Source organism: Cydia fagiglandana, chromosome 19, assembly GCF_963556715.1.
Source record: "Cydia fagiglandana chromosome 19, ilCydFagi1.1, whole genome shotgun sequence".
Lineage (NCBI taxonomy): Eukaryota > Metazoa > Arthropoda > Insecta > Lepidoptera > Tortricidae > Cydia > Cydia fagiglandana.
The window spans coordinates 1,071,631-1,083,282 of NC_085950.1; the positions used below are offsets into that span (position 1 = coordinate 1,071,631).

The 11,652-nt window shown below is 36.7% G+C and overlaps 2 long non-coding RNA genes across 2 annotated transcripts; one reads left to right on the forward strand and one right to left on the reverse strand.

Annotated features, from left to right (window-relative positions):
- The first annotated feature begins 1,648 nt into the window (after positions 1 to 1,648).
- LOC134673977 (uncharacterized) lies at positions 1,649 to 3,523 on the forward strand. The gene is made up of 3 exons (XR_010099538.1): positions 1,649 to 2,013; positions 2,111 to 2,343; positions 3,254 to 3,523. It is a non-coding gene; the product is annotated as an uncharacterized LOC134673977 (long non-coding RNA).
- LOC134673978 (uncharacterized) lies at positions 3,207 to 5,414 on the reverse strand. The gene is made up of 3 exons (XR_010099539.1): positions 4,914 to 5,414; positions 4,288 to 4,416; positions 3,207 to 3,405 (listed from the first exon to the last, which is right to left on the reverse strand). It is a non-coding gene; the product is annotated as an uncharacterized LOC134673978 (long non-coding RNA).
- Between the last annotated feature and the right edge of the window lie 6,238 nt (positions 5,415 to 11,652).

An 11,652-nucleotide genomic window follows, 5' to 3' on the forward strand; every position in this document is an offset into this window, starting at 1 on the left:
CAGAACCTCACAAATTATGGAAAATAATTGTTATGACAATTGATCGTTAGGGCATGTGCCTATTAGGACAAACCAGTTAGGGCAAGTGACTTTAGGACAAACGTTGTTAGGGATTCAGAATGACACCCGGAGAACGATCGGGATATTTTTATAATTCTGAAGGGTTCTGCTCCCTCAACGCGTGATGTATGGCGGTGTGCACTGATCTATAGAATAAATATAATGAACTAGAACTCGAGGTTTTATTCTTCCTACACTCACTTCCCTACATTTTCTAGGAAGCCAATTCAAACCGCAAGTCAACTGCAATTCAGCTGAGTTGTTGTTGAGTTGTTGTTGGGTTGTTGTTCGGCGACCGAATATTCGGCATGATATGCGAACATTTTGAGTCGCAATTATTATGAAAACTGTTCGCCAACAAATCACAGCGCTTGCTAAGATGTATTTTTATGTTGAACAGAATTTAATGAATGTAGTTAGAGTCAATCAAATCAGACCCATGATATAAATAAAAAATATCTTGTGATCAACAAATGCTCAAAAACCTGCCATCGTATTTAACTACTTACCAAGAATGTAGTAGTAGTAGTAGTAAACTCTTTATTGTACAAAAAGACATATTAAAAATAACATACAATTAGCAAGAAGTACCTATAAGAAGTAAATATACCTATTTTTTGGTTTTTTTTTCTGTAACGTTTCTTTTTTAGGTAGGTTCAACAGATATTCGGTATTCGGCAAAGTGCCCGAATAGTTGCCGAATATTAGTGGCATCTCTAGTTTCCTTCGCTACGGAGCGTTAGAGATTGCCATGTTGTCTACGGGCCAGTTCCACTAACCCACTTTACGTATTAGGGACGAGCAGAGGCATTACCGATAAGCTCCCCCCCTCCTCTTCCCACCCCCCACGTAACTGGGGAATGAGCGCGCGCGCCGGATGCGATAGCGCGCTTCCGAACCAGCGCGGGTCGCGAAGTAGAATAAGTTCGTCGACTTTGCTATCGATGTCGGTAAAGTGCAAGCAAGTTTGCTTTAAAAATGTGTTTAGAGGAACTGAGTAGACTGAGTAAAAGACTCCGTTGACTGGTAATCTTAGACTAATTTATTCAATGATACCTAGGCGTTTTATACATCCTGTTATCTTTACATCACAAGTCTAATCGGCGGCGACACATACAATATCTCAACTGGATCAGCGCGTGCTCTAATGTACTAAGCTATCGACACGCGCTGATTATATTATGCTGACCGCCATAATGTGCTTTTTAGGGTTCCGCGCCTCAAAAGGCATAAAGGCCTTATACCTGCATTGATTGAAGTTGAGTTGGACGTGTTGGAAAGTGTCTTTGTAAACTAAAATAATCTTTATAGGTTACTGCATAAACGCACGTGAAACAAGTTTAAATGTTTAAATAAATATACAGCTTTTGTTCGCGTGATGCCGACACATTCGTTTCGACGCTTCTGCTGAACAGCCTAAATTTGTAATCAGTGCTTATTCTCGACAATATAGAATAGAATAGAATAGAATAGAATAGAATAGAAATACTTTATTTGGTGTAAAACATACAACTTAACATCTATACATCTTATTCTAATATATTCTAACACCAAAATGGATGCCACTCAGCATATGCCGATGACTAAGATACTTACAGCCGTATTCATAAAAAATCCTTAAATGAGGAATGATCAGCTTATTAGCTAATCCGCTGTTTAGGCTTAATAAGCCGTTGATAAGAACCATGATTTATAAACGTTTATTAGGGGCTTCTTAACTAATAAGCAGATTAGACGCGTTATGTTGGCATCTTGGCGCATCATAGACTAAAATATGGCTGAACATTAAATTAAAAAAAAAGTTTGACAGCAGCACTAGCGGCCAATCGTAATATCATGAAGAAGTTGATTTACTATTTTGACTAATTTTCGGAATTATCTCTTATTAAAATAGCTTCTGTGCCACAAAAATAATTAAAGATTGCTGCATGGCCGGAAATTTTATAAAACTTGGTGAGTAACTACGTTTACAGACAAGTATCTTATACAGAAACAAGTAATAATATGAGTTCACTGCAATGTTGATATACCTATATCTTATTGCTTTTAGTTTCAATATTATGTGGAATGGAGTCGAAAGAAGTGGGGTTCTTTCAAACTAACCGAGAAGTGCATAATTAGCGAAGAGAAGAAGTCGAAGCCAGATACCGTACCAGACCCCACTCGCCTCCGCAAGAAGAACCATTGAATAATGGTTCATGAGTTCACACTAATTTATTCTGGTTGCGGCAGAAATTCACAACGGGTCAACAAAACGAAGTCCATTCAGACTCACTAAATCAGGTATGAACAATGTCCTATACTTTCTTGTTTACCTTACATACCTGCAGTTAGACAAAGAAAAGTCTGCAGCGATTTTGATGATAACTCTAGGTACAGTTCAAATTTTGGGCATGACCATCTATTTATAATATATTATAGACATAGGTACATAACATAAAATGTAGTATCTGAACATGTTAAGATTGACACTTGCATTGACGGCTTTGACATTATTTAAAGGTTATAACACTTATAAATTTGGTAAATTTATCCGTGCTTTGTGGAGCTTGGTGTATTTGTTTAAAATTATGCATAGGTACCTACCTATTATAGGTATTATATTTCTTAACCATACAATGGAACCAAATGATAATTATATGTACAAGTGATGTTTTATTGTAACAAGCCGTTGTGTCGCGAGTTTACTTCTTGTCATCGTGTCATTAGTAATAATTTTGTAATGGTATTTATTTTATGCATGGAACAATGCGATGGTTATTATACTCGATCACCTAGCCAACCTACTTACTACGAGGAAGGATGGTTCACAAATTAGGCAGTATTTAAATACCAGTGTACAGGTGTGTGTATAGATACTGTGTACCTGCTGATTAAAAATAAGATGTTTTCTGCGTACAGTTGGTTATAATTAAGTTGGCTAATCTATATCTCATCAGACAGTTTGGACATCTATTCCAGAGAGTTTGCAAGGTCAATGTACAATGATATCATATTATAGTACCTAATAGGTAATGAATAATAAATGAAGTCATATTGATCTCTGTCTATAGCTTAAAATGATACTTAGTTACCATAACTATATTGAATCATGTGACCCTAACTTAAGTACATCCATTATATCATAAGCTAAAAATTAAAGAAAATTGTTGAATACAAAAATACTTTTATTCAAATTATTGCATCTTTTCAGATCCTGAAAGTACCATCATTAGCCACTGTTATTGTTGAATAACTCCAGGCTTTGGAAGAAAAGCTGTGGCCTGTGAACAGCTGTGAATATTGGTCAGAGAAGTGTAACTGACTCCGTACACTGCAAGTCCCAGCAGGAAATCAGCAAGAAACCTAAAAGAAAAAAAACATCAAAATGAAAACCTAGCTTGATTTAGGTTGAAGTAATAAAATTGTTCTAATTTAATTGGTGTTTTATTTTACTAATTAAATATATTTTTTGACTTGTTAAGGTTTGTACAATTTTTATTAATGATGTACAGTCACCTGCAATAATATGTTACACAACAAAGGCCCATAAGAGCATTGCACATTTTTGCAGCCTTCGAAGAGTAACATATTATTGCAGGCGACTGTACCCATATTGAAATACTCAAAATTCCATTTTTCTAATTACAATGCAATAAAATCTTAAATGTATCTAGCAGTCTAATAGGGATGTTTCCTGTACTTAAAATAAATTATGTCACACCATACCATGTATAAAATAAAGCACCAGATTATTATTAGAAAATAAATTTTCATATAAATACCATAATAGCAAATCATTTTGAGAGTTCTAAAAAGGAAAGTAGGACCCTATTTTGCACATATTTATGATATTCATGTGTTTGCAATATTGTTCTGATGAAAGTGTACAATTTATATAAAGTAAAGTAGATATTCATAGGTAAGTTCATGCTATGTACCTAGTTCAAAGAAGTTCAAAAATAATATTGGTAATTAATGGTTCTTATGTAGAATAAAATTAAAAGGTATTTTTGAATACCAGACAATGACAAGGACAAGTTTAGTGCTGCCCATCTGATATTAAGCACTGCAGCCTACAGGCAACTAGCGGAGTTACAAATAGCCGACAGTGCATTTTTGGGAGCACTGGAAACCTTAGCGTCAAGAACAGGTAGGTATAGAATCCAACCTGGATGACCATACTGAATAATTAGTTGACATAAATGAAACTTTCATTCTATAAAGTTCAGCTTGCAATATTTTTACCTGGAGGCCAAATTGTTATGCTCAAAGCCAATATTGAGCAAACTGCCTATGCAATGACTGCATATACCCGTGACTTTTTCAGATTTTTCATCACTTTACCAGACTGACAAGAGTGCACACTTCTTTTACCTGTAAATAAGTTGATACTTTTAAGTAGTGCCTACTGACCTGTGATATTTTTTATTAAACACAGTCGGTTAAATATGTCTATAAAACAAGTTAACTTATGGTAAATATTATAATCTCATTAGGTATAATGGTTAGTTATTCAATTGCAAACTATGAACGAGATTGATGTACTCTTACAGGGTCTATAATATTATATAGGTAGGTATAATGTGCGCAAGAAATGCAATTAAATTTAAGTTTGCGAAATGCGAACACCCTGATCTTAAATTAAAAACAACGTTTCTGGCAAGTGGTAATAACGAATAACTAAAGGGTTTACGCACAAATATAAGTAAGTCCTCGCCGTGTCCGACGATGGCGACTCCTCCAAATATTTTTAATTAGGAACATGGAACGCTCTAATATTACTTGCCAAGCCAAACTTGGTTTCGAAAATGCGATTGTATGGCGAGCAATGAAGCTGGCCCGCATAGATTTAAGTGAATCTGGCGGTTTACCTATTTCTCCAAACGCCTAATAGCTGTGAGGGAGGAACTCGCTCCGTTTATGATGCATTTTTCCGACTACGCGATCATAGAATTCTGTTGCCTTCTTCGATATTTTGGTTAAACGAAAATCACCATACACAAAATCACATAAACAACTTATAAAAAGCGGGATATTTAGGTTTCGCGCCATTTTCGCACTATATCCAGGTATGTAATACGTAATTGCACATATTAAAGTTGTTTTCCATTCACATTTGGGATTTTAACCAAAACGTACTATTTGCTCTTGCTCTTGTCACTCTTGCCAAAATCAGCTGTTTCGTGACCGCCATCTTGTAAAATAGCAGATAATAAACAGATAAAGAAGGGTCCTCGGCTCCGTAACTTTCCGAGGATTTAATAAAGAGATGATCAACTGTTTAGCGCTAAAAAGTGTTTATGAATCACGTTTTGTGACATCCGGTTATCAGCAACTGATGATCAATGCTCTAACTGTTTATGAATACGGCTGTTAGTCATGGCGCTGGTTTTCAGGGCAACCAGGAAAAACACAATACAAATTAAAAATTAAAACAATAAAACAGGATAAAACCAGTGTGGGAAAAAGAAAAAGAGAAAGAAAGAAAGAAAGTGAGAAAAAGAAAGAAAGAAGTGAGTGGGAGAAAGTGAGTTTAAACTATTAATAGACAAAAACAGTACCTATATAAGTAATCTGTGCTTAAATAATTAGAGAGCAGGTGAACATAGTTGTTTATAAACTTGAAACAATTAAACTTGAAGAAATTATAATAACAACATCTGGCACCGTACGTCAGCTCATGTGCTGGAAGTTTGATGATCAATTAAATACTTTTTAATACTTCCTATGTGAAATTCAGGTCATCTACGTATCAGGCAATTTGCGTATGTTATTCTGGTCGTCCGCGTATAAGATAATTTGCATTTCTGGCACTATGCGTCTATTGCGTCTGAAGGTTCTCTCCTGAATGTATCTTTTGGTGATTGCACAAGGCTACATGGAATAGCAAATGCCACATTGTTATGTCTTCGCCTTAGTATGCATCGTCTGGTGTCTCTTTAAATGTGATTTCAATATGTACGTGTAGTCGCAATCGCTACATTTAAATTGCTTCGTCCGAGTATGTTTCAGTAGGTGTTTTTGTAAGTATGACTTCCGGATGCATTTGTAATCACAGTGGCTACACTGAAAAGGCTTCTCGCCAGAATGTATCTTTTCATGATTTCGCAAGGCTGAACTATCACTGCACTTGTAGTCGCATTGACTACATTTGTAAGGCTTTTCTCCAGTGTGTATCCTTTGGTGTTTTTGTAAGGCTGAATTCTGAGTGATTTTATAATCACAGTAGCTACATATAAAAGGCTTCTCCCCAGTATGTGTCCTTTCATGATCTCGTAAACTAGAACTGCTACTGCACTAGTAGTCGCATTGACTACATTTGTAAGGCTTTTCTCCAGTGTGCATTCTTTGGTGATTTTGTAAGGATGATTTGTGACTGAATTTGTTATCACAGTATCTGCACGTAAAAGGCTTCTCGCCAGTATGTGTCCTTTCGTGTTTTCGTAACATAAAACGAACACTACACTTGTAGTCGCAATGACTACATTTGTAAGGCTTTTCTCCAGTGTGTATCCTCTGGTGTCTCCGGTTGTGCGTCTTCTGGTGACGTCGCAGGTTTGATTCAACATTGTATTTTAAATCACAGTCGCTACACTTCAAAGGATTTACAGCAATGTGTATTGTTTGGTATTTGTTTAAATCACTTTTACACGACCTTGTGTAACTACAGTGACTACCAATGAAATTATTCTCCAAAGAGTGACTCTTTAAATGGGTTTCCAAAGTTTTTTTGGAACTTGTTGCATACTCACATTCAGCACACATGAAATTTGTAACACCATGTTCGTTTTTCTCGTGTTCTATCACAAGCAATTCGGTTTTAAACGTAGAATTACAAAAATCACAAGCAATTGGTTTTGGTCCGTTTGACAAGTGCGTGTACTTTATATGTTTCCTTAAGATAATCTTGTTTCTGAAATGATTGGCACAGTGTTCGCAGCGGTATGGTTTGCCTCCACTGTGAACAGTCGCATCGTCGCGGAGGCGCTCGAGCACCACGGAACAAGCCATGGCGAGCTGTTCCCTGGCGCGGGCGGCGCTGCCGTCCGAACACACTGGAACACACATTAACATAACAATTTCGGCATCACTATCGACAAAAAATAAAAACAAAATACAGCCAATTTAATTATGCACTAGGGCAACTAAAAAGGACCACCGACCTACAGACCACCCTATCGGCATACTACGCCTTCGCGCACGCGTGGTTTAGCTATGGCGTGATCTTATGGGGCAATAGCACTGACGCACCAGATTTATTCATCTTACAAAAAAAATCTATCCGTATTCTTTCAAACACTATACTTCGTTTTTTTTAGCATTAGAAATTAAGTAAACAATCTTGATGTGTCTTTTAATTGAAAAACACATTTTAAAAATAAGTTACGGCAAATATGTAACAATTATGAATCTAATACGATCATTTATATTCTTCTGCTTTCATAAGTAATAATTTTATATTTTTATAAAGCGTTTTTCAATTAAAAGACATGTCAAGATCGCTTACCTTCTTGCAAGTTCTTTCTAATGCTAAAAAAACGAACTATAAACACCCAGAAAGCTGTAAACCTTATTTTAAAAACCTTGGTATCCTAACCTTACCTTGTATCTACATTTTAGAATCATGCAAATTCGTTAAAAATCACCCAGAGATGTTCACTAAAATCGGAGATGTACCTCGTCGTTTTGAATCTCGTTCCAAAAGTAATCTAATACAAATATCATCTAATTTAGCGATACATAAAACTGGACCTTATCCCACGTCAATAAGGATTTTTAACAAATTACCGAATCACATAAAAACTGAACCTGATTATAACAAATTTATACGTATATTAAAGCAATTTCTTGTGGAAAAAAACTATTATACCGTCGCGGAATATCTACAAAATGATGAGTCAAGATATTGAAAAGCAATAGCAATATATCTTATATAAAATTATCATAAACCAATGGAAATTATATTATTATCATATTTTTAAATTAATTTAAATTGTAATTTTAATGCCTAACTAATTAGATTTGTATATTAAATGTTATTATGTATTGGTACTTTAGTTCTTAGCTCTTAAGTGTATTGCAATACCCTCACAGGGCTGTGTTGAGACATGTAATGATTTACACATAAGACCTTTTGTACACACACTAAGCAAGAAATAAATGAAATAAATTTAAACAGATTATACCCGTATCGCGTATAATTAATTTAACAACATTTCGGCATTGTGCAGGATTATCATCAAAATAAATGTTTGATATTTTTTTTAACCGTGCTATAACAAACGTACTCCTCAACGCTGAATTAGCGTACAATTAAAATATCCTCGGTTTGTATCACGAATATGGTGGTACAAGACCATAATGAATATGGGTTGCACATGTATAATGTAGTGTGGCTCGTGTCGTACTATGAGCAGTAGTATCGTGGTGTCGCAGTACTCACCCGTCACGCAGTCCTCGTCACGCGCCGCGTCCGACCCTTCCGACTTGACTGCCCGCTCCTCCACTACAACAACAACTCTACTTCATGCCGTGTCTTACAATTACAGTACAGTTGTACTTAAAATAAAACAGTATTAAAGACTCGCATTTGCGGTCGTGGATTACCGCGATGGGGTTTGGTATATTTGGCCAAAAATAATACTTGAATGAATACATTTTTATGCAGCACACGGTGTAGGAAACATCATGAGGAAACCGGACTATTCCCAATAAGTTTTACTGTTTCCTATGGGTTGGAAGGTCAGATGGCAGTCGTTTCCGTAAAAACTACTGCCTATGCCAATTCTTAGGCTTAGTCGCCAACGGACCCCAGGCGGAATAGCCTGGAGTGGAGTAGCCTGGACCTACAATTTTCTTTTTCGCTATGAATGCACATACGATATATCTGATGGGGACTGTACTTACGCGACGTCTCATTACTTGTCTTATCTTTGTTCGTCGATTCTGGCTTGACTAGGAGCTCTTCACCTGAACCAAACATACTATTCGTGGGTTTATGTCGAAGACTCAGGGATCTCGCAGCCTCGCTCCGGGTCGTGCCTGGTGCAACAGATCTGGTTCAGTGTGGCAACGCTGCCAACGATATGAAGTTTGAATTTATTTGCAGCACAGAAGAATAAATCCCATGAGATAGAAAACAGTATAAACCTTATTCAGGGGTTCCCAAATTGTGCGCTACGGCGCCCTAGTGCGCCGTTTAAAGAGGGGCGCTGTGAGGCAATACTCCTCACCATAATACATACTTATTTCGAATTGTACAGCTAGGTTAGTGTGCTGATTTTAAACTTGCAAGTGAGCCACAGACAAAATAAGATTGAGAACCCCTGTTATACTGCTTCATGTAGACATATACCCACGCGACCCCTACAGGCGCATATATCTATGCAATTGCACCGGAACAAACTAAAGTTCGATTTATCGGAACAAACTAAAGTTCAATTTCCACTTGACCTAATTACTAGTACATGAGTATGTACTCACCCAACAGCCGGTCACCCTCGTCGCTCACCCCGTCGGCAGCCGACATGTTCAACTGGAGTGTATCATCTCTAAGAGCCAGCACTATCAGGTCATCCTCGTCACTCGCCCCGTCTCCGGCCGCCATGCTCGAACCCGAGCATGTCATCTAGAGCAACCAACACTAATTAACCCCATGTTCAGCAACTTCACTGGGTGATCAGTCCAATAACAATATTCACATTATTTATGCAGATGTTTTAAATGTAAATTTAGCCCGCTGCTCACACACACATCGTCACATCTTCTAAATCTACGAAAATACGACCATATCTCCGCTTATCGCAAAAAACTTAACTGGCTCCCTATTCGTGAACGTCGTTCCTTGCGTATTCTCTGTACTTTGTTTTCAATTCTATTCGATCCTTCAACCCCTGATTATCTTCGTTCCAAATTCAAATTTGTGACTCCGCGCCCCGGCACAGATCTCCGAACCTCCCGTAGCCTTCAGCTCATTGTGCCTCGTCATCGTACAGGTTTCATGTCGAATTCCTTCACCATCCAGGCAATCCGGCTGTGGAACGATCTTCCTCTCTCTATTAGACAGGCCCAGAACAAATTCTCTTTCAAGCGCATGTTGCGCAAGCATCTGTCGGACCAGGTTCATAAGTCGTCCTCATGATGTTTACAGTGGGTATATATATATATATATATATATATATATATATATATATATATGTATGTATATATGTATTTATATAAATATATTTATATATGTGTATATATTTACGTACTTATATTTATTTATTTATGTATAATATTACGTATCATATATATATAATGTCATATATTATAGTTTAGTGTTTTTTTTTTCTTCTTTCCATATTTACTGTAACAGTATTCTGAGCCTGCACCAACTAGATCTTTCGGTTTAGCCCATGGTTGACTGGTAGAGAATGCCTTCTGGCATTAAGTCCGCCATTTGTACTCTTCATTTATTGTGCAATAAAGTTTAAATAAATAAATAAATAAATAAATAAACCAGTAGTTAAAACGAAGTACAAAGAGTACTAGATAATTATTACTATTACTCATTGCAGCACTCACCTGATACCGGCTCACTGGTCCCATCTTGCTCCTGTATTTCAGGATTCTCCGGCTCGACTGCAGATTCTTCCTCTAGAGCAAACAAAGAGAACATAAATCACATCACCTTCTTTTTATTTAACATACATTTGCTCGGAGTAAATATCTATGGAGCGGCCATTAACAGGCGTTCCCCTCTGCAAAAAGATCGCGGCCGCCGGTCAAGGAGGTTATATAAAACTAGTTGCCACACGTCATACGCCATTCAGCAAACGTCAGTCTAAGCGGAATGATAGGAGCCGAAAATGCCGAATTGCAGCGTTTTCTCATGCAAAATGAGATCGGAAACGTCTAGTCTACAAAAAGAACACGTTTCTTATCATATTTAAGTACTATTACATCTAAATATTATCAAATAGTGCATTAATTTTGCAAATAACTAAAAAACATTGTCAATCTGACAGTGATACCAGTGATATGATATTAGATCTAATTTAGGGTAATTCTAAAGAAGACTTTCTAAATATTAATTAGGTACGAGTAGATTTTCTTATAGGAAATATTATGCGAAACTCTGCGTAGGGGGCGCGACTACCACAATCCATCACAATCTGGGGGTCCGCCGCGGAACAAGAAAATTTAAATTTCGTTATCTAACCTCTCTATCACTATTGCATATTTGAGCGATAAAGAGAAAAGAGAAAATTTACTAGCTAGCTTAGTGCTACACTCTGGCGGCAGAACATTGCAGTAATATGCCCTATTTGCTATGCTTTTTATTATATAATTTATGTAACACATTATTTTTATATAACACCTTAGTTTCATATCAACCTAATCTATTTAATCAAATTAATAGATCTATAAGAATAAATAAAAGGGGGACGGGGGATCAAAAAGTAGTCGAAAACATCTCGCGTGATTTGTGCACAACCCCTAAATAATGTAAAATTACCGATAGACTATTTTTTGAAAATTAATTTTTCCTTTAGTTTCTACATAATTATAGCTGGTCAAGCAGATCTTGTCAGTAGAAAAAGGCGGCAAATTTGAAAAATGTAGGCG